This window comes from Heterocephalus glaber, unplaced genomic scaffold (genome assembly GCF_053883595.1).
Source record: "Heterocephalus glaber isolate CG9 unplaced genomic scaffold, H.glaber_assembly_v1.0 deba00001773, whole genome shotgun sequence".
Classification (NCBI taxonomy): domain Eukaryota; kingdom Metazoa; phylum Chordata; class Mammalia; order Rodentia; family Bathyergidae; genus Heterocephalus; species Heterocephalus glaber.
In genome coordinates this window covers 4,799,463-4,824,376 of record NW_028258463.1, presented here as the reverse complement: position 1 = coordinate 4,824,376, position 24,914 = coordinate 4,799,463, and the positions used below count along the sequence as shown (strand labels likewise).

Genomic DNA, 24,914 nt, shown 5'->3' with positions numbered 1-24,914 from the left:
ACACTTGTAAGGTTTAGGACAAGGACCAATTTCTTTAAATCGGCCCCTGCATCTCTTATGCCTTGCCATTGCCTTTCCCTGTAGACTAATCTTGGTTTTTTTTTCCCTCTCTTCCTCTTCCCCCACCATTTCTCTTCACTTCAGCTACATTATATTTCAGCTGTGCTTCTTCAGTTTCAACAAATCCATCATCCTCTACTACAGGACTTTAGCATACACTGTTTCTCATTCGTTCTTTTCCTCTCCTACTTAAGTACTATTTACTTTTCTGATCTCAACTCAATATTTCATTAGGAAATCAACCCCCAGCATTGCTTACTAGGTCAAATTCCTTTATAATACTGATCTCCTAGTCTTCTGTATTTTCTATTTGCACAAATCAGAGTTTAACATAAAATTAAACTTTAGTCAATATCTGGCTTCCTCAGTAGACTATAAGCTTTATGAAGACAGAGACCCTATTTATACTTATTTTCCCCAAACTATGCTATAATGGCTGGTAGAGGGAGGGACTCAATAGATATTTTGTTTGATTATTTAAAAAATTTCATTCACTCTGTTTGTAAGAATATATTAAGCCTTCCTGTGCCTATGAAATTTCTCTGCTTTTTGATTTTCTTTCTCACCATTTTATAGAAGTTAAATGATTATTTCAGCCTGGATTCTTTTTCTGAGGGCTTAAAAATGTTTAGTGGAACTTTAACTCTTAATTTTCTCAAGTACTTTTCATTCTAAATTACACAGAGATGTATTTAAAACCCAAATGTTGATACTAACTCTTGAGAGTCACTTTGTCTTCCCACTGCAGAATGACAATCCTTGCCAATGTTTGCCGGAAACCTGTGCACATGGACCCTGTATTCTCTCCTCTAGCAGATGAGTGAGCTGATTCTGTGGACAACAAAGAACACAAAGATAAGGGCTTCTTTTTCCATTTCCACATTTTTCTCAGATGACAGCTCCTTGAGTCTGTGCCTCCTTTTCTATCTTATGACGTGTCTGGAGGAGGGTTACTTCATGATCTTCTCAAGTATTTCATTCTTTCTAGCTGATTGACCCTTTCTCCTATTCCTGCCACACAGCACACAGAGCCACACATGTCTGAGAGGCGGAGATTCTTTGCAGCCTCTTACCTGAGTGGTAACAGATGCTCATGGCAGACACCGGCTCCGGATTGCTGCACATAGAATAATCATCCTTCCTAAGTCAGACTCCCTATGGCAGCAAGGCATCCAATTCAGATTAGAGTTGAATATGTGAAAATGAAAAAAGGCGTTGAAGAAATGCCCATTGAGTGTCAGATTGTCAACACTGCACGTCAGTTAAAGATTGTCTCGCTTAGCTTCCTTCTTTTCCAGAGGCCCAGTGTGTTTTGGTGATTTGTTCCAGTAGCAGAAATGGCTACAGAAGGGCTAGAATCCTCTGCTTGCCAGGACTCTTTAGAGACCAGCCAATGCAGACATGCTCACAGGCTCTTATGCTGTTACCATCCTCTATAATCTGATAACTGCTCCAACCCACACAGCCTAGTAGGGTCCAAAGCCAGAGACAGTGGTGGGGGATGAAGAAAGATGAGGACGACCAAGATTCCTCTTAGCTGGGTCCAGGTAGAACTATAGCTTGTCAGCCTAATGTAGTGTGATTGTTTCATGATGAGGGCATGGGTCGGAAGGGAACAGGGAAGGATATAATGTAACTGTCTCCCAGGCTGTGCCATCCAGGGACTACAATATGACACAGTCACAGTCTGTTTGACTCTCTAATCTATGGAGGAGAAAGGGAATAGGGAGGAGAAACGGAGCTGAGGGGAGAGAGGAAGCAGAGAAGAGACGAAGGGCCATCTTTAGGCTCTGCCTGGGGCAGACAATGTCTATTTGTAATCACTCACTTTCTCTCTCTGTCTCTCTCTTTCTCTGTCTCTCTGTCTCTCTTGCTCTCTGTCACTCTCTGAATTAAAATTGTAAGAAAACAAGTCTAAAGCATAAACAAATCTAAAGACCTTTTTTATTCATGCATTTTTCAGAGAAGATTTTAGAAGCTATGTTTGTTTCTATTCCTAATTGAACCATAAGTGTAATATTTTATATTTAACCACCTATCCTACTGGTTAAATTTTCTATTTGCCCTGGAGCCAGTTTTGGATGTAGCTTTGCTCAGTCATTTCTAAGAAGTAAGAAAGGGCAGTGTGGAATAAGTATAATTGAAGAAGATGGGAGCAGGATATTTCAACTGGCTTTAGAGGGTAAAGAAGATATCTCTGTAGTCACTTCAATAAATAGCAGAATTATTGTGAGCAGTTAAGCTGAATTCTTAAATATTTTCTGAAAATTATATTCTTACCTGTACTCCATAGTAGTCATGCATCTCCATTCTCTTCTGTTTTTCTTGATCTAGTGAAGAGCCCTTGTCTGTATTTATGTCTGCCATCATTTCAGTATCTTCTGTACCCATATCTGTTACTGTTTCAAATGCCATCCTTTGGTTAATCTGTCTCATCGTCCATCTCTGGGGTCTCTGAGTAGAATATTTTTTCTCTTGGACCGGCTATCTTCTGTAAAGTAGTAGACATTGCTCTTTTTCTCCTTTCATGGCTGCCCAGTATTTATTGTGGACATATCTGATTCAAAACTTCATGTTCATTCTACCATGACAAGTCATATCCAGAAGTAGGACTTTCATCGATGGCCTAGAGATACAACTGTACTTCATCCTGATTCAATGTTGTTGACTCTTTACTCAATCAGGTGTCTGTCTTCCCTATGATTAGCTCTAGCTGCCATCCTAGTCCCTCCCAGAGCAAAACCTTAGCCTAATCCCTGTGACTGTTTAAAATATTACAGAAAACCTGTAATTATAGAAATGAACTAATTAGAAATTTTTGGTCCAGTTCCTTTAGTGACACTAAATGCCTCATCCTTACAAACGTCTTTTCATTTATTTCTTTTAAAGCACCAATAATGGCAATAATCAAAGACTCTTAAACTAATTAGTTCAGGTGTTATAAATGTAATATAAGTGTTATAAATGTAAAGGGAAAATGTAATTAGTGGGCATATTCTGCTCAACTAAACAACAAAGAGAAGATGACATTATGGAGACATTGTTTCAGTTGGACAATCTGTGAGATATTGAAGAGAGCAGATCACTCACCTTGGAAAATCAGAATAAGAGAATCTGAAATATATCATTAATCTTGAGTATACTGCAATAAGACCTCTTCATAGCTAGAATGTCTTTGGTGGTCCCTAAGAATTCATAGCCAAAAAATGTAAATGACAGATGGTTATTTTCTCTCTTACATGGCAAAACTTTAGGCTGATGAGAAAGAAAATGATTTTTACAAACTATGGCCATCTCTCAGTATTCAAGACATTTATTTCAGGATGTCCCATGTATACCAAAATCTACTGATGCCCAAGTTTCTGTTATAACATGGTATATAGTATTTACATATAACCCACACACATCCTCTTATTTTATTTTAAAAAATAGTGTCTAGTTTACTTATAATACCTAATACAACGTATGTGTTATATTAGTAATTGTTATACTGTATTATGTAGGTAATAATGGCAAGAAAACAGAGTCTGCACATGTTCAGCACAAATTCAATTTTAAAAAATATTTTCAATTCATAATTGCAGTCACAGAACCTGGGATATGGAGGTCCAATGGTACTTCTGTTGACTTTTGAGAGCAACTTAAAATTCAGGTTTTCAGTTAGAAATGATAATATAACTTTCTCAAATTCTCTATGATAATTATAGTTATGCATTTTATATGCCAATATGGTATTTTGTAACTCTCATAAGAGTATAAAATAGATATTAAAAGCTCTATTTTCTAAATGAGAAAAACAGATGGACTGGTGGGGTGGAGAACTCTGTATAGGATTACACAGCTAATAAAAAGAAAAAAAATAGAATTAGTCCAGAAATGCTTGAATCTAGGTCTGTGGTCTTAGGAAAACACCTTGAAGTCTCTTTATCTAGAGAGCAATGTTTTTTCATAAGTTGTTTCCAATTTCAACTAAGGTGGTAATTTCATCAGGCTCACATTTACATATACATATATGTGTATATATATATATATGGTATATTATATATATATATGGTATATTATGCACAACATTTTTGTTTCAAAATAATCTACTGTTTATGTGGTAATTGGGGGAGAAATGAACTCACAGTATTTGAGCTGCAAGCATAGCAAAATCACTATTGTATTGAAGGTACACAAAGGATGCGATTTTGAACACAAGGATGCAGTGGGGCTGCATCAATTTGAAAAATGCATTTGTTTTGCTGGATGACAGCAAAGGATAAAAGGGACAAATGGGTATCAAGAACTTCATATAAGGTGCAGGTAGCTTTCTGTCATATTCCAAGGCAATGGGGACCTCTTAACTATGTGAGTGGAGGTGGGAGTGATTTGTTTCTAACAGTCCTACCTTTAAGTTACATACACATAAATCCTTCTTATTCATCTCACTGGTGCCTGAATTTACTTCTGGTGGTGCCCTAGTGAAAAAAAAATGAGCTCTTTCTGTATTAACCTGAGAGAACATAAATCCATAGAGATGTGTTCTTATAAGAGACATAAAAGGAAAAGAAGAGGAGAGAGACAAAGCAAGAAAGCTGTGTGAAGACAGAAGCAGAGACTGAAGTTTTGCAGCCACAAGCCAAGCAGTAACTGTGATCATCTGAAGAGGCAAGGGAGGATTCTCTTCTGCAGTGGATGGCAGGTCCTCCTGACATCTTGACTTTGGACTAATGGTCTCCACAGGTAAGAAAATTAGTGTGTGTTGATTTCAGTCCCTCAGTTGATGGTAATTTGTACATGGGCTTTGGGCAATTAATATAATGTCCAAGTGAAAATCTTTCTCCCTCATATCTTTTACATCTTGCTCACTTGAAAGGGGAGCTGACTGCTCACCCTTCTCCCAAAGTCCATGAGAAGTCATGTTGCACGAACTGAAATTAACTCACACTTTCCCTTTCCCTTGAAGACCCCAATCCTTACTATGGATTTTCCCAGCAAAGGCTTAAACAGGTCTTTAAAAAGAGCAAGAGCAAGAAGAGTTCATGGGTTCCTCTTCCAGGATGCTTTTGGTTAGCAGTCAAAGGACACCATATAATGGTGTATCTGTAAGACCAAGGACAATGATCCTGGGAAGGGGAGTAACAAGATCAGAGTGGGCCAATGGTCTGAATTTTTTAATCACACTATTATTGAACAATCTGTGAGAATGATGTTCACATAGACAACCTTGTGAAATCTTGAGATAATATTTTAATCTACAGAGATTCAAAATCTATGAGTGTTTTCAGAGTTGTTTCAAATAGTACACATTTCATAGTTTAGAATATGTTAGCAAAACAGGTGGTTAAAGAAGGAAAATCAGGTGAGACTATGTGTTTGGCCTCTGCTAGCATGTAGTATAGGTGCTCAACAGATTCTTCACCCTACCCTGCTCCACTCTCTACCTCTCCCTTCCTATATATCCAGGATAGTTAGAAATTGAGTTTTCTGGCTTGAATTTAATAGCTGGATGGATCTTTCATCATTTAGGACTGACAACACTTTTAATATATGCCCCTTTTCTTTGACATCTAATTCATTCCTAATACTATCATCAGAGTGGTGCGTTGACAGGATTTGGCATGACGCTGCACACTGTGGCATGAAGTGAAATTGCATCTCCAGCAATAGGCAGTTCTGCTGTTTAAAAGGCATTGCAACAAAACAGGCAGAGAGTGCTGTTCTGTGGAGGATGTCAAGCACGGGGTCATACAACACTGCCTGTCCCTTCTCGCCCACACACATCTGCCCTCATATTCTTAATCAGATCACTCTCCAAATAACATGTTCAGATGCGTGCCATAAATCCTCATGATGGTACGTGACTTTTTTAATAGCTGGAGGCTTTAAGTAAGAAGAGTCTGGGGAGAGGAAAGTTGGGTTTAGCTCAGGTTTGAGATAAAGAGTCTGGAATGGATGGAACCGGCATAAGCCCAAACACTTAAAGGCATAAAACCAAGGAAACACCCCCACCTTCTTCCTGTCAATTTCTTACCCAATAGCACACCCCTGATTGAAGCATTTTTTTTCAAGGAGCCATTCTTAGATGTAGGATCAACTAAAACCTACTAAATATCTACAACCTATTGGAAATGGTAGGTGATCTTATATACTTTGTCTCATTAAGTCCTGAAAAATAACAATGTTATGACAGGGATTATTATCCAGGTTAAATAAAAACTGCAAATCAGAAAAAATTGAATTACCTGTCACAAATTGCACCCTGAACGAACCTCAGAGATGGAATTTCAGCTCCAGTGTTTAGCACTGAATTTATTATTTATTTCTCCTTTCTTCTTGTCTAAAATGAATTTAACAAATACTTCTTAATATGCAGTAAAGAGAGTGTATATAAATGCAGGTTTTCTGAAAGGGCATTATTTCACAGTAGCTTTTACCATGACAGTAACTGCCGAAAATAGGTTCTTCAGAGTAAGTCATAGTAGCAGATCATTATGTACAGGGAGATTTAATTTTATAAAAAAATAAAATTGCTCTTCAAATGGCAAGCATTTAATTTTTAATGTGCTAATTTTAATTAAGTTTAATTAATGCTGCTGAGCTTGGTAAACTTATAGAACTTCACATGACACCCCCAGAAGCCCTGAAACATCTTTCTTACTTGTTGAAATCAGCCTTCTGGCTGAATTTCAACTCATGCCTCCTCAGAAATTGCTTACTCTTTGCTCTCTCTGAATTCAGGCTATCATTTATCCATTTGCTATATGAAATCCAATTTGCAATTGAATCTTTGTCCAATACTTTATCAGAGTCAGAGATGAGCTGAGAGATCATTCATTATCTTAAAAAGTACAACTGAGTTCTGCTGCCCCCATCTGGAGTTAATAGCCAGGCTGTATCTTGAAGGTTTGCTTGAATTCATTGTTCATCTCATTATACTTGTATCACAAGTGGTGCTCCTAGGATGAAGATCCTTCCTTCATTCCCAGCCTGAAATCATCATGAGTGACAAATCTGGAAGCCTTGTATCTAATCCTCCAGGGTTCGCATACTGTTTCTAGGTTATTAAAAATACAGAGTAGATACTAATAGATATTCTGTAAATCCCTAAGCAAATGGGAGATCATGGAAATGGATTTTTCAGATTTAAAGTACTGGAAATATTCTAGATGTCAGAGATAGAAGATTTGAAGTTTTCGAGACTAATGATTCTAGACATTACTGAAGTTTTAATTCCTAAATTCAGTCCAGGGAACAGTTCTGTAAATTTTGTTGAGACTGGCCTAGGCCCTTCGACTAAATTCTTCACTGTTGCTCTTACTCTTCAGGTTTAATCTCTGTTCTGCAGTGGTCACATAACTCTGTCTTCCTTCTTGTCATCGATTGTGAACAATGTCTGTGCCCACTTAATGTCAGTCTCCCCACCAATGCACTAGAGTCCAGCTCCTTGACCATCTGAAGGAGTTCTCCTTTTGTCTCTCATTACCTCTCTCTGCTACATAAAACAAAAACTCATGATTTCACTTCTCTTGTTAGCTACTGCTGCATTTCTTTGTACCTTTATGTAGAAAAACTCTTCATAAGGTTGATTCTATCAACTATATCTACTACTTCTGCTCCTATTTTTAAAAAATATACTCTTACAAGGCTTTTATTTCCAAGACCAGTTGATAGCTGCATTCCTGAGCCACCATTTTGTGAATTGAACAATCAGTTCTAAATTTTTATCTAACATGTCTTATTAACAAAAGTAACATGTTGGAGCACTTCTCTTGTCTGTTCATTTGTCTACTAGGTGCCCACTTTTCTTGCTGTCTTATATCAATCATGTCTGCTTTTTCTTTGTCCCCTTTCCTGGCTTTACTTGAATTTTAAATTTTATTTTTGGTACTGGAGATTGAACTCAGGACCTTGTGTTTGTAAGGCAGGTGGAGGAACCACTGAGCTAAATCCCCAGCCCTACCGGTTTTACTTTTTCATCTTCCATGACTTAAATCATCTCCAATGATGTCATTTCTCTCAAACTCTAGGCCACATAATTCAAGTGCCAACATTTATTATTCTTGATTAAATAAATTCAAATATAGTCTGAGAATGTTCTCCTTTCCTACATGAGTCTGGACCACCTGCAAGTGTTTTCCATCTCAGCTAGTGGTGAGTCCAGTTCTCAATTGCTCAGTTAAAAAAATTAATTTTACTCCTCTTTTTACTATACATGCCATATCCAGTCCATTAGAAAATCCTGTTGGTCCAATCTTCAGAATATATCCAGAACGCCTTCTTACATCTTCTTACATCTCCCATGGCAAAACCCCAGATCCCAGTCCCCATTGCCTTCATCCTGGGTGATTCCAGTAATGATTGTCCTTCTTTCAGCCCTTGCCTCTCTTCTTTCCGTTCAACAGAAAGCCACAGAAATTGTTTTAAAAGGAAGTTGAAACACGTCCTCCTCTTATACCAAAGCCTTCAATGACAGTCCATTAAATTTTGAGTGAAAAGTCACGGTCTTTGCCTTTTATAGTGTAAGTAATGGCTCAGTCACAGTAACTGTTATTTATGACACAGATTAGACATTAATTTATTATAAGAATTAAAAGACTGGATATTCCTTAAGAATCCCTCTAAATTTTGGTAGTGAAAATGAAGGCATGGTACATAAAAGATGAAAAACTTAGATAATTTGATCATAGGCAACTCAACGAACAAGTATGGGGCATCACCACAAATAAAATAGCATGTTAGATAAATTGGTGTTTAAAAATATGGAATAATACCTGCAGAGCCCATATAGCTGCATATTCATACAAACACATGACTTACAAATGATTCTGACAGGGCAGAGCATGATGTATGTCTTAGTAGAAGTACAAAGTGCCAATGGAGGGTCAAGTAGGGTCTGAGAATGAATTGATATTCAGAGTTCTGAACTTTGAATGAGATTTGAACAGATTGCTGTAGAGAGTGGGACTTAATGCTGGAAGAAGAAATTGCATAAGGAAATAGAAATAGGAAGAATCATACAAAAGGAAAAAAATATTCCAAATACATTACAGTCTCAGTGAATAGTCAGATGACTGTGGCATGAGATGCTTAGCTGGAGGTGGAGTCTTGGGGGAAGTCGCGTGTAGGCACAAGCAGAGACAAATGACACAAGATGTGCCAGACCCGAGGGCTGTTGACACAGGGTCTGGAACGTCAAGCCTAGAAATGTGTGGGCTTTTCTTTATTCCAAGGGGGGTCATTACAAATGTCGAGGGAGTATTTTATTTGATTCACAGTTTTAGTTTAATTAACCCAGTTATAATTTATTAAATAGCCATTCTGTCCTCATTACTGTCCTTAGTGTGATTTTCATTAAAAATATCACTTATGCTGCTGAACAAAAATACAAATTCAAGGGCCTATGTCTCATTATTATTTGGTAGGTCTTCCATGGGCCCTAGATATTCACACTTAACACACACTCAAGAGCGAGTCTGTGTTCAACTGGTGTGTGAACCTGGTTTTGGAAACACTGATGAATAGCATACAGAGCAGTCAAAGACTCTGTTTTTGTTCTCTGATAGCCTGTCTTAATTTTGAAATCAAGATTTCTTTTTCTTGCTTGAAAACATGAAAAACATCAAAGCTAAGCGACATCAACATAAAATACTTTAAAATTTCTCTATTTCTTTCATCTATTTGTACTTAGAAATATCTTCTCTATGCTGTTTATCTCTATCAAAGAAAATCTTGTAATTTATGGGTGGGTGATTTTACATTAAAATTTTCTAGTATATTTTTCTGTAAGGCTTTAATTTAACATTTGTATCTAAAACCCACTTGTTTCCCCAATAATTCATGAGATACACCATATTCTTTAAATATATCTGTGATTTTTCTCAGTCATATGCCCTATAAGGAATTACTTTGAATTAGATCGAAGCTATAAATTATAGTAATGTATAATTGGTTCTTTTAAAATTTAAAACTCCTCAAAAGTAGAACAATAAAGTGAACATCAATATGCTTCTCTCTTAGATTATTAGCCAACTGTGCTGTCTGATTTTTCCTAGTCCCCAGGGATATCAATTTATCTCAAGGAGAGAAAGTAGCTCTGTAACCCAGGAGAAGACAATTTTAAAATTGTATTTCCCCAAATCTTTTCTCAACAATAAAAGGTGCAGTAAAATGTAGTACTGTGTACTTGGAGTAATTCCTATGGCTTAGTGTCATGTAAGTAGCACTGAAATCTAACCTGGAGCCTTATATTCTAGACCGGGTTTCTTCATTACTCTCCCTATGACCAATAATCAAGTCACTGATTATGGACTTCACATTTCCTTCATTTTAATGTGGACAAAATGATAGGCTAAAATGGGAGAATACGTTAGCCTGTGGACAGAATACTTTTAGGTTCATGTTTTTTAAATATTATATTTGCTGACTAATAGGAGAGGGAAGGTTGAGAAGATATGGAGATAAAAGATAAACAACATTAACATGATAGGTGAGATGATCACTTTTTTTTTTTTTGAGACAAGGTCACATTATGTAGATCAGGCTGGCCTCCAACTCACGGCGATCCTACTGCCTTAGCCTCCTGAGTGCTGGGATTACAGGCATATGCCATTACGCCTGGCAGAATCACATATTTTAAAATACAGAATAGTGAGCAAAAAGAAAAAGTCATTAAAATAGAGTGATCTAAAGATGCGAGTAGTAGTTCGTCATACTCAAATATGTGATTGATGATGTGTATGAACCAGTAGGCAAATTATCAGTTCTTCAATGCTGTCTTATCGTGATCTATGTTAAATGCAAATCATAAATGATTTGCAGCAGTAACTGGTTGGGTTGATCATGTGTGCTACAGAAGGGGCTGGGCTGCACTTTGCATTGCGTGAATTTTCAAAATAAACTGTTCAGGAGTGAGTTTAGGTTATCAGAAATGGACAGCCACTACATTACAATACCTGATTACTACACGGTGGCGGGTGAACAGTGAAAGTACTAAAGGTACTGCAAAGAAGAAAGATGGTCACACCTGAAGATTCATGTGGTGATTAAGTTATGCAAGGTGAGATGAGAGTGAGTGATGGGAACAGAAAGTCCTGATGAGCTGCATAATCATCGATGCTGTTTTCTTTCCATTATGAGTGACATTGGTCCAACTGGGGCAGAGTACTCATTAGCTAGATTTCTGTTATCCAGTTTTCTGGTATGTTTGACTAATTATAGGGTAGCTAATGACCAAATCAAAGACTCATGGTTAATTGGTAGGTTAATGATCCCACAGAAAGCACTTTAAGTAATCTCCTTGTTGTAGTGACAAGAGACAGGACTAAATCTGAGCATTTGCATTGGACGTGTTGGAAGTCTAAACACTGGCACTCAGCTGACACCTCAGAAGATGAACTACAATCTGTACTCTATTTGATCTTAGGGTTTTCTTAGGGTAATCAATGAGTAAATAGTTGTCAGTGTGTGGATTTCATTAGTGCAAAGTTGAATTTATTTTTCCCACATATTTTCTCTTCGTGGATGCTCTGTTGTAATCACAGCTTCATTTCCTGACCACCTAAACCCGAAGAATTGCATATCATCCTGTATGCTTCTTTCACACATCAATAATAAAAGGCAAATCTGTGAGCAATTACTTGGAGTTTAAGTGTTTTTGCATTGTACTACATTAAGTAAGTCCTGTTAGCAGATTATAGAGATGAAGAAAACAAGACTAATGAAGCCTGAGCCACTTGACTAAGATTGAGATATAAATATATACGTATTATGTATAATTATATATAAATATATAATGAATAAAGAAGTGGGACCATACATATCATATATTAACCTGAAAACATGTTATATTATAATGTTAATATGAAGTAAGCAAAATGTGGAGAGTGGGAAATTCTAAAAGTCAAATAGCCTGGTTTATTTGATATATATTTAATTGGAAATAAATTAGGTTTCTAGGAGAATGTATAGAAAATCTGAGAAATTACGTTTGGCAAAGGAAAACATTCAAAAAGATTCTAAGGAAATGGTGCATTTGACTTTCTGACTAACTTAGGAATTTAGGAATTCTCAGTACTGTGGCCACTGAATTCTTTTTTTCTTTTTTATCCTGGAGTTTGGATCCAGGGCTTATGCACTAGTTACATTCCCGGCAATTTTTATTTTTTATTCTGAAATAGGGTATGGCTAAGTCAATTAGTTGCCCAGGCTGGTCTCAAACTTGTCATCTTCCTGCCTCAGCCTTCTAGAGAGTGCTGAGATTATAAGCATGCGCCCCTATACCAGGCTTCCACTGAATTCTTAGGCTCTTATTAAAAAAAACACAAAACTCTTAAAATTCATTTAATTATAAATGAAAACATAGAGCAAATGTACAATGTAATGAATTGTGATAAGGTAAAAATCTCTTTTCAAGTACCTTACAACCATTCCCATCAACCCCTCTGATGCTTATGTTTCCCTCTGATTCTCAGTCTAGTCCCTCCCTCAAATGTGCTCACTACCTCACTTTTACATTAATTACATGCTTGCCTTTCTTAACAATTTATTTCATCCAAATGTTCATCTTTAGAGGCTAGAACTCATGGGGGGGATGCCTATGTGTGTTAAATCTCTTAATTTACAGGTTCCTTCTTTATGCCTTTCTTGTTCAAATTTATTTGTTGAAGAGGGGAACTTGTTCGGTCTATAGATTTTCCTAAAGTCTGCATTTTACTGAACATATTTAAGGTGTGGTTTAGCATGCTGATGCTGTTGTTTAATTTCATCCCTTCTATATCTCTGTCTTTTTATTTTCACAATGAAAATTCTACTTCTCAAGGACACAAAGGATGTTACCATTACAATTCTGAACAATTATTATGTACTTAATGATTACATACACACAGTCCACAGTAACAATAATACTACTGCTTTTATATATACTGAGAACAGTTAAATATCTTTTCACATGTTCTCTCTCATTAAAAATAATTGTTATACCTGTGTTACCTGAAACTATAGCCGTTGCTTTCTATACTGTCTTCCTGTTGATCTTCAGCTCACTGTGGGCAACTATGTTTAATGCTTGCAGCTCATTCTCAGACTTATGAGTCTACTCATCTTGGGTGAGAAAAGCATGTTCTCTACTAAGTTCCTTGGGAAAAGTTCTTAGGAATAAATTTTCCTGAGTACTTGTCTGTTGCTAACAGTTCACGCCTTTATGTTTGAGAGTTAGTTTAGCTAGATATAAAATCTTTGGCTCACATCTTCACTCCTTAATATCTCTTAATGTCTGATAGATAAGCTGGGCATGGTGGTGCACAACTGTAATCCCAACACTCTGGGAGACTGAGGCAGGAGGAACACAAGTTGGGGCCCTGCCTTGGTGACTTAGTAACTTAGTGAAAACCTGTCTCAAAATCAAAAAATAAAAAAAGAGCTGAGTATGTAATTCAGTGGAAAGGCCCTGGGTTCAATCCCCAATAGTGCAAAACATAGAAACAAAAAACTGAAACATGTTATTTCATTTTCTTCAAGCATACAACATTGCTATATAATTTTACTTACCTTACATATCTCTTTTTCTTAGAAGCCATGGAGGTTTTATATTTATTACTTATCTTTATTTTTTATTTTTATTTCTATCAGCACATACAGTGGACCCCTGACTTATGAACTCAATTTGTTTGCAAGGGCTGGTTGTAACTAAAGTTGGTCAACTGAAGGCTCAGGCTCCTCTACACAGCCTTCAAAGTCTCTCTCCTGTACACAGGCAGATCTCACTGTCCTTAGAAAGACCCTGGCCCAGGATTTCTCAACTAACTCCCCACAGGAAAAGATGTTGTCATGTTCCTTCCAGAACTCTTTAAGGGTTAAATCTGTATCTGAGACCATCTGGAAGCACAAGTAGCTGGGATTTGGCTCATAACTGAAGACTTTGTTCATCAGTTAAAACTAAAATTCTGGTCATAACCCAAGTTGTTTGTATGTCGGGCTGGTCGTAACTCAAGGGTCCACTGTATTTGTAGTGCATAATGACCACTTTCATTGTGGAAAGTTGGTGCACTAACATAACACATCTTAATCCTTCTTGTGTTCTTTTTCTTCCTGTCCCTCCCTTCTCCTTCCATTTCTTGTTCCTTTTCCATTTGAAAATTAAAGTTTGATATTTTTCTATACTTAGGTGTGGGTGTACATTCTTGGTATGTAGTCTCAAGAGTTTTTAATATAATATTCTTTTCTTAAACTATAGTTTAGTATTTGCTCTATTTTCTTTTATTTTCTTTTTATTTTCTTTATCTACACATTGGAACTTTTCTACCTACATTTCATATTTCTCACTTTTTTGGGGAATCTTTTAATCTCTTTTTTCTTGTTGTTTTTTCAAATTCCCTTTATTTGAAACTTTTATGTCCCTGTGACACAATCATCTTGTTTATCCCATTATGCTTTTAATAATTTGGTCTTTGTAGTGGTTTTCTGCTGCTCCATAATTAGTTGCCATGAAACTTAATGACTTAAACCAACTCTAAAATTTATCTTCTATATTCCTGAGTCAAGAATTTAGACATTGTTAGATTGAGCAATTCTGACTCAGAGTCTCTTATGAGGGGGCAGTCGTCTGAAGATTTGATAAAATTGCAAGGTTTGACTGTTGAGGTACCTAGAGCATATCAGTGTGCTGGTGCTGGCTACTGGCAGGGTGTCTCAGCTGCTCTTCAAGTTGTCCTTTCCAAAGTGCTGAACTCCACACGGGAGATGGCTTCCCTTCGACCAGGAGATTAAAGGGGCCAAATGACAATGCAATACCCTCTCATGACCTAATCTCATAGCTCACATGCCATGTTTCCCACTGTACTCTATTGATTAGTACTATAGCAGTAAAAAAGAATATGACAGGAAGTAAAATATTAAAAGACAAGGGTCATTGAGTTCACCTTGGAGGTTGGCTATCATTCTGCTATCTGCTTTATGTGTTTTTCCTAATCCTGAATTATGCCATTGTTTTTTTTCTTAGGTTTCTTAAAGCCTATTATCTCTTCAGTACAGCAGTTTGTTTTGAGCTGTTCTTTTAGCAAGTTTTTCTGGTGTGATTTGTTATTTATAAAAATTTTTGACTGTATATTATACTCTTTTCTCCTATGAAACATTTTTATTCTATGATGTGACTTTGATATTTCCCTACTGCTATTTTTTTAAATTGGCTTTCTTGAACTTTTAGGAGATGTGGTTCAGAGCAGCTATTGTAATTTCACAGGGATTTATCTTCTTTGCTTCCCTGGAGTGTTCAAAAAGATGATGGCATTTCTCAGATGCCTGGGCTCTCTTCCTCTCCACATTGTTCATTTGGACCTCTTTTTGTTACAATTCTCCTTAATTTTTATTCTATCCTCATCAGTTTCTCCTAACTGTAAGGCTTTTAACTACACAGAATCCTGATTAATAGGTTTAAATGTTCATATGGTGTAGATTATTCCAATTCAGTCAGCATTTAGTGCAAAACCTTCGCACAATTCACTGTAAGTCTGGACAAAACCCTTCCAGTTTTAGCTGCTGTCCTTCAGCTGGTCCTCTGAGCTCCCTAATGGACACTTATTTGCTATTTCACAGTTCTGCTCTTCTCAGCCCCTAGAAAACTTCCCAGACAGAGGTGGAGAAGTGGACACACAGATAAGTGAGGCATATAGAATTCCAACTAGCTATGACAAAAAAAAAACTACACATAGACATATAATAGTCAAGATCCCAGAAACCCAACAGAAGAACAAACTCCTACAGGCAGTTAGAGAAAAGAAACAAATCACCTACAAAGGAAAGCCCATCAGAATCATGGCAGATTTTTCAACACAAACCCTCAAATCAAGGAAAGCCTGGAGTGAAGTATTTCAAGCCCTAAAAGAAAATAACTTCCAACCTAGACCATTGTATCCTGCAAAACTATCTTTCAAAATCAATGGGGAAATTAGATATTTCCATGACAATGAACACCTGAGAAATTTCATAAACATCAAACCAGCACTCCAAACAATTCTAAGCAATATCCTAGAAAAAGACAATGAAGATCTCAACTCTATGAGGCCTAACAGAGGGAAACCACCAGGCAAGTTAAGAAACACTGAACAATTGTTCAACTAATAATTAAATATTTTTTAAAATATCACATGTAAAGACATGCACAGATACAAAAGATAACTTCATTTGATAGAGGCATAAAAGGGAATAGATGTTTTGTCTAGGCCAGGGGATCAATGAAAACTACTTAAATCTGATTAAGTCTTAGCTACTCATCTTTTCATCTCTGCCTATTTCCATATTGTATTTGTTGTCTATTAGTGTGTGACCCCCTTCTTCTTGAAATACACTTAACACTCCTTACCATGAAAAGAGCTAAGGGAATTTTCCATTTAACTTTCCACGTAAGTGTAGTTCTGGGGAACTTGAATCTTTCTCTAATGAAGAGGTGGACTCAAGGCAAGACAGTTGCCCAATATCAAGTAAAGCAAGTTCTCTTGTAGGAGTACAGAGACAAAAGGAGAGTCGGGGAGATGCATGAGTTTCTCCAGTGTTTTGAAATTAATAGCTGGAAGAATTTGAGTTACAGCACAAGAATAGTAAACTAGAAGAACTATTTTAAAACAGTTGAATCTGCACCTAGAGGGATATAGTAAGACAAGAAAATGAATCTGAGCTTTGATTGTTCCAAAAGGATCTAGATATAGGTGAAGGAAGCTATACAATAAAACAATGAAATTGCTGCACACAAGACTATAAATAACAATATCCTTCCATCTCAAACCAGAGAGATTTATTTTATTAGTTTTAGAGAGTAATGGAAAATAAAGGATTTATTAGTCAAACAATGATCCCTGGTTGGAAAATCCAAAAAATATTCATCAAAACACATAACTATTTAGAAAACTGTAGAGAAACCTAGTGAGTTTTTGAAAAAAATAGCTGATTACAAGTGAATGTAAACTGGTTTTAAAATTCAGTGAAAGGGGAATTTTCTACTCAGAAACAGCATACACATGATACATTTATTTGTGAATTCAAATACGCACTGTGTGTTAGATGCTGTGATATAAGCATGAGTGAGAAATAGGGCTTATACTAAACTTTACGTTAGATGAATAAGTGAGACTTTCAAATAAGTAGAAAATTATATATGGTACACACAATGATAAACTTACAGTATTCAGGATAGCCTGGAAACTGAGGAAGGGGGGTAATAGATCAGAGTTCATGAAGAAAGAGTTACATGAATTGGTTCAAAAATTTGCTGATTTTATGTATTATGACAATCCTGGCATCATAAAATGAGTTAGAAATGTTTTATTCTTTGTCGGTTTTCTAGAAAAGATTGTGAAGAATTGGTGTTTATTCCTGAAATGTTTGATAAAATGGGCCTTTGTAGCCACCTTGATTGCAGTTATCTTTGGGGAATGCTTTTTAACTTTGAATTCAATTTCTTTAATAGACATAAAATTACTCAACTAATATAGTGGAGCAACTAGTAATCTAATTTTTTCTGGAGTTGGTTTATGTCTTCAAAGTAATATGCCCATTTTACCTAAGTTCTCAAATTTCTTGGCATAATGATTTTTATTTGATATTCCCTTATCATCTTCTACTGTCTATAGGATTTACAGCAATGTCTTTTTCATTTCTTATATTGCTCATTTGTGTCTCATTTTTTCTGCGTCATGCTGGCTAGGAGATAATCAATTTTACTGACTTTTAAAAATTTCTTACGGCTTTAATCTTATAGTCAACATATTTTTTTCTGAAATTTAATATTTTTCAGCTTTTTAAAATTAAAATTTTCACTGAAATGTAAAAGCATAAAAAGTGTACACATCAGTGGGGTATTCCATGATGTTTGGATATGTTTATACATTCTGCAATGTTTAACAAGGTTAGCCATATCTATTTGCTCATTTATCATTTTGCTATGGTGAACATATTCAAAATCTTTTCTTCTAACTTTGTGAAATACACAATACATGATTGCTTTCTTAAGTTATCCTACTGTGCATCACCAGAGTTTATTTCTCTTCAGTGTAACTTATCCCGTGCTGATCAACTTCCTATCAGCCTCCTCTCTTGCTGCTCCTCAGTCTCAGGGAACCACTGAATTTTTTATTCAAAGAAGCAGCTTCAGTTACACTGATTTTTTTCCGTTGCACGTTGGTCCCTCATTGCATTAATTTTGTGTTTATTATTTCTTCCTTCTTCATATCTTGGAGTTAACTTGATATCCTTTCATGGATTCACGAGGTCTTTTGTTCGAACGTCACTTTCTTTTCTAAATTCAAATTTAGTACTATATATCTTCTTTTAAACCCTGCTTTTGCTACATTTCACAAATTCAGATATATTTCAGTTTTTTTCACGTGAAAATATCTTCCAGCTTCCTTGTGTTTTTTGGATTAATGCCTGGGTTATTTATAAGTGTTTTGTTCAATTTCCAAATATTCTTAGGGTTTTTCTAATATTATTCTGTTACTTATTTTTAGTATAGTCGTATTCACAGAAAATATTTTGTATGGAGCGGCGAGTCGTCGGGCCCCTGTCCAAAGAGCTGAGGGGAAGCTCTGAGGCGCCGCCTTCCCAGCCTCTCCCCGCCCCTTGCCAGGCGCCACAGCCCCAGCCAGTCCAGTGGAGCGGGGCGCGGGCAGGGGCGCGGGCAGGGGCGGAGGCTCCCGGGTGGGGGCTGCAGCTCCCGCCCTAACAGTGAGCTCAGCGCTACGCCCGCTCCTCTTCTCGCCCCTCCAGCGCGGCGTCGGGGCGGAGCCTTCGCCCGCCTGGCCAGGGGCGTGCGTTGGGGAGGCTCGAGCCAAGGATCCCGGGCAGCAGCCGCCCCCTCAGCAGGCGCCCCAGGGCCCGGGGCAGCCGCCCGCCAGCCCGCTCCGTCCCAGGCGGCTCCGCAGCCCCCCGCCCCGGGCGGCCACCAGATCTTGCATGTCCGGGGGACTCGGAGGCCGACCTGGACGCGCTCTTCAACGCTGTCGTGAACCCCAAGACGGCCAACGTGCCCCAGACCGTGCCCATGAGGCTCCGGAAGCTGCTCAACTCCTTCTTTAAGCCGCCGGAGCCCAAATCCCACTTCCGACAGCCCAGTACCGATGCAGGCACTGCAGGAGCCCGGACTCCACAACATGTTCCAGCTCGTTCCTCTCCAGTCTTTGCAGCTGGGAGCCCTTTCTCCTGGGACGTTGACCCCCACCGGAGTAGTCTCTGGCCCAGCAGCTACGCCCGCTGCCCAACACCTTCACCAGTCTTCTTTTGAGACACCTGATGACGTACCTCTGCCAGCCAGCAGCCTGGGAGGTGGCCAAGACATCTTCTGGTCCGAGATATTTCTTAAATCACATTGATCAGACAACAACATGTCAGAACCCCAGGAAGGCCATTCTCTCTCAGATGAATGTTACAGGCCCCACCAGTCCTCCAGTGCAGCAGAATTTGATGAACTCGGCCTCAGCCATGAGCCAGAGAATCAGTCAAAGTGCTCCAGTGAAACAGCCACCGCCCTTGGCTCCCCAGAGCCCACAGGGAGATGTTATGGGTGGTAGCAACTCCAACCAACAGCAGCAGATGCGTCTCCAACAACTGATGATGGAGAAGCAAAGACTTCAGTTGAAACAGCAACAGCTGCTTCGGCAGGAATTAGCTCTTCGTAGCCAATTGCCAACACTGGAGCAGGATGGTGCAACTCAAACTCCAGTGTCTTCTTCCCGGCATGTCTCAGGAATTAAGAACAGTGACGACCAATAGCTCAGATCCCTTTCTTAACAGTAGCACCTATATCCCTCGAGATGAGAGTACAGATGTGGGCTAAGCATGAGCAGCCACAGTGTCCCTCGGACTCCACATGACTTCCTAAACAGCATTGATGAAATGGATCCAGGTGATACCATCAACGAAAGCACCCTCCCCTCACAGCAGAACCGTCTCCCAGACTACCTTGAAGCCGTTCCTGGGACAAATGTGGACCTTGGAACATGGAAGGAGATGGAATGAACGTAGAAGGAGAGGAGCTAATGCCCAGTCTGCAGGAAGCTTTGCGTTCTGGCATCCTTAATGACATGGAGTCTGTTTTGGCTGCCACCAAACTAGATAAAGAAAGCTTTCTTACGTGGTTATAGAGCCCTCAGGTAGACTGAATTCTAAATCTGTGAAGGATTTAAGGAGATGAGACATGTATACCTGAAATTTCCAAATAAGCCCATTAAATTTTTCTGGCTAATACAGAAAAAGATGAACAAATGTCCAGCAAGATTCTTTCATCCATTATTTTGCTCTTCCTTGTCCATTGCTGCTGTTAATATAGTGCTGACCTCTTTCACAGTTGGCCCTAAAGAATCAAAAAAAAGTTTTTTTTTTGTTTCTTTTGCTACTATAACTACTGTTCGTTGTGGGGGCTGGGGAAATGAGCCTGTTTGGATGATGAATGTCATTGCTTTTGCCCAGTTAGATGTTCACTGATCATTTTAACTATTTAGACTTGGAAGTCAAATGCTTCATTGTCACAGCATTTACTTTGTTCAAGTAGTTGTTTCTTCACCTGCCTTTGGCCAGTGGCAAGACATGTCTTACTGGTTTGACAAGCCAAAAAACGATGTGCCTGATTTAAGTACTTAATGCTGATTTGGAGAGATAGCTGAAACCAAGGCTGAAGACTGTTTTACTTTCAGTGGTTTTTTTTTGTCCCCCTAGTGCTATCATTAGTCACATAGTGACCTTGATTTTACTTTAGGAGCTTATAAGGCATGAGTCAATTTCCATGGAAATCCATTAATTATTGCCACATACTCTAGTATAGATTTGGGTGCATATTTTTGTGGGTGTTTTATTTTTTGTTTGGGTTTTTTGTTGGTGGTGTTTTTTTTTCTTTTTTCAGAACCTAGGCAAATTACTAAATTAGTGAACCTGTTTCTAATTGTAGCTTGGAAAGGTTATTGTAGTTCTTTGGTAAAATCTGTATTTCCTGGTTTTTGCCATCTTATTTAAATCTTGATTATCTGCTTTTTATATATATTCACTCACACAGTTACAGTGCTTATAATAATGTGATAGCAGAATGTATCTTTTTTTAGGCTTCCCTACTTTCCATTTTATTTTTTAAATGGTAGCTTTGAATGTACGCATTTAGAATACACGGCTAATAGTTTATATTTCACAAATAGTTTAATTCTCTTGGAGAAATCTACAGTTATTTGAGGTAGTTTAGTATTCTAGAAAGGGTATTACTATGGATAGTGCCTAGAGGCCTACTCTGTGGCCTCTGGACGCATGATAAATATTATCTGATGAATTGAAAAGGGGCAAACAAGAAATGGCTTCATCTCCTCCTTGGACTAATTTGAGTCTTGATGGGAAATTACTGAGTAGGTGTGTAATGTACATGGCAGAAGTAAGCTTTAGTGGTTTACCTTCCAGTAACTTTGGAAGTTTACCTTCACCATAGTTTTGGAAGTAAATTCTAGTACCTTAGGTCTCATTTATAATGAACACAATAAATACTAGTAGGTTGAAATAAGATTTTATAAGACTTGCTGCTACTTTTGTATGCTGAAAATTGACCTGGGTAGTATGTAGAATACTGTAAGGTCATGAGTTAGCTGGTAAAGTGATCAGATTAATAAATGTATATTGGTAGCTTAATTTTGCAAAGAAATAGAGATAATCGTGATTAGACCTTTATTTTTACAGGAAGAGATATAACTAGAGTATGTGTCTACAGAAGTAATAATGATTTCCAAAGAATATTTTTTAAAAGGAACAAAATGAGTATGAATTAACTCTTCAATAGAAGCTATGAAGTAGTAGTTGGTTGTGAATTATAGTGGCACCAGCTAGCCCCTCTATGATTTAAGGGTCTTTCAGTGTTCCTAAAATAAGCCCTTATTTTCAAGGGTTTATAACAGACAAATTCTCTTTTCCTGGCTAAAGCTTCTATGAAAAGCCTCAGCTTGGGAAGATAGGGGTTTTTTTTTCCAGTTACAAAATCTAAGTATTTTGACCCTTCAATTTGGAGGAGTACAAAAGTGGAAGTAAGAAGTTTTAATTTTAAGTACTTTCAGTGCTCTAAAGTAATGCAGTCATTGTATTGTATATAATGATTCATAGGTTGATCATTCATCGTAATTGACTACACAATTTATGTAAAAAAGCAAAAAGATTCAATCTTGAATTAAGTCTGGGGGAATTTGGCCACTGTGCAGATGCATTGAGTTTTAGAACAATAATGAAATTCTACCTAGAATGCAACTTTGAGCATATGGATGATGCAGAATGTTGTGATGGTTGTTAAAGTGCAGATCAAAGCTACTTACAAGGAGTGCCTACAATTTGCCAGTAAGACACAAATTAAGATCATATCATATATATATATATATATATATATATATGTATATGTATATATCAGCAGAGTAGCTTTAGCTTAGTGGGAGGGTGGGAAGGTGGGTGTGGGTTGTGCAGAGTTAGTGGGACCTTGACAGAAAACTTTATAAACGTTTTTCTCTTCAGTAAAGATTTGTCTTCCATCTTGCTGTCATTAAAGGCAGTTGATGCTAAAATTTCAATCGCTTAAATATACCCACAAAACAAAAATATATAGTCTCCATTTCCCCTGGACTTTAATTTGCTCAATTATACCTCAGTGTTGTAGCAGCATTGTGTACCTGACACAGTGCTTTGATCTTATCATACCCTTTGTACTGACCTGAAGGAGATCTAAGAGTCCTTTCTCTCTTTGAGTTTGAATCACAGCCTTAATGTGGTCTTTCTTGCTTTATGTCCTTTTTCCTAATGTAAAAGTGTTTTAATGCCTCTTGTTTGTATTGGGTAGCATGGGGATAAGATTTTAACTGGTTATTCTTGAATTGCTTTTACAATAAAGCAATTTTATAATCTTTAAATTAAAAGAAAAAGAAAATATTTTGTATGATTGTAATCCTATTAAATTAGCTTAAACTTTTTATGATCCTAAATATGGTCTATTGTTATGAATATTTTGTATTTTGAAAGATAGAATGTTCTGCTGTCTTTGGGTGGAATGTCCTATATTCTGAATTCAATGGGTTGATAAAGTGTTAAGTAATTCGATATCCTTATTGATTTTCTCTCAACTATTTCTAATAATAGTATTTATTTCTCCATGCTTCCTTGATCATAAAGAAAGGAGTGCTGAAGTAGTCAACCAAAATTGTGGCTTTTTCTATTTCTCCTTTCAATTTTTAAAAAAAGTTCAGTTTGTTTTGTACCTATTGTATCTCTATTACTGAGGGCCTACAAATTTGGAGGCTACGTTATACTGATGAATTGGTTCCTCTATTGTTATAAAATATTTCTCTTTATCCCTTGTTATTTTCCTCGTTCTGAAGTCATTAGTCTAATATTAACGTATGCACTGAAACTTCCTTTTGCTAGTGGTTAAATGACAGAGCTGCCCTCCCTCCCCTCCCTTCCTCTCCTCTTTCTCTTCTTGTTCTTTCTCTTCTTCTTTTCTTCCTCCTCCTCCTCCTCTTGCTCCTCCTCCTCTGTTTCCTGTACCTTCCTTCTCTGTCTCTCTGTGCCCCTTCCACCCATCCATCTATTGGGGTCTTTATTTGAAAATCCAATCTGATAACCTTGATTTTAAATTGAAGTGTTTAGATACTTGCATTGAAAGTAATTATTCTTACAGTTTAATTTGAGTTTCTGCCATTCATTTTCTATTTATTCCATCTACTCTTTTTTTAGCTTTCAGTTCACCTCTCCACTATTGGCTTACTGTTCTTGCTGCATGTGTGTGTGTTCAGCTGTTATTCCGTCCCACTGTATTGACACTGTGAGATCTTTTAAACAATGTATCTTTATCTATCTCTCTCCGTTATTTGTGCTATTGATGCTATATTGCTATACATTCTAATAGTAATTTTCATATTGTTAGGCAGATAGTATTGTTTTTCCTATTAAGCTGTTGTTCTTTTTTAAATTTACCATGTTTTATCATGAGATGATGCTCTACTCTTTTGTTTTAAGTATTATAAAATTATTGTTCACTTTCAACTTCAATTTTAAAAATTTCCAAATGAGAGTAAACAAAAACTAATAAATTTTATGTCTTTACAAAATGCTTTTTATCATAATTGTCTGCTGATTTAAAAACAAAATAGAGTCCCAAAGATGCAGTCAGACAAGATGTTTGTAATGTCAAATATGTATAACATCTGTATCTATATCTATGTACATTTTTCTTGAATGAAAATGTAATATGAGAGATATTTTAATATACTTTTGGATAATATTTTATGAGCAGTAATTATGTGATAAAATGAGATGTATATGTCCAAGTTATACATAAGCTACACTAACTTCTATATAGAATAATTATGTGAATAATATGTTGGTAATAGTGCTGGTATAACAGTAGAAATGAGAAAAATTAGAAGAAAGGATGTTTAAAGTTTTTTTTTCCTCTGTGAATATAGCAAAGACCCAACCAAAAATTCTACCCTTTCGATATTTTAGAACAAGATGCTAAGGAGAAGGCTGCTTAAATTTATCTTTAGATTCTTAATTAGCTCATGTTTTAGTATAACTCAATCAACATTTACATATCTGCTGTTCTACAATATTGAGTGGAAGAAGTTGGAGTAAAAAGAAAATAGAAGTCCAATTCCCCGCCCATTTGGATAGTGCACAATGCTCTTTTAGAGATACCAAGGAAGTTATAATTAACATAATATCATAAAATAATGGCTAAAGTCTTATTTGAATGATCAAATACAAAATTGTTGCAGATATGCTAATGTTGATTTTCCAATATGCTAAGATTAATGCTAAAAAAATTCTTATTTTTGACGGGTAAAAATTCTTTGTTGATTCTTTTACTTTTGATTCTG

The 24,914-nt window shown here is 37.0% G+C and overlaps 1 pseudogene; it reads left to right on the top strand.

Annotated features, from left to right (window-relative positions):
* Positions 1 to 1,217: 1,217 nt before the first annotated feature.
* On the top strand, positions 1,218 to 23,135 carry LOC110344842 (transcriptional coactivator YAP1 pseudogene; annotated as a pseudogene).
* Positions 23,136 to 24,914: the final 1,779 nt, after the last annotated feature.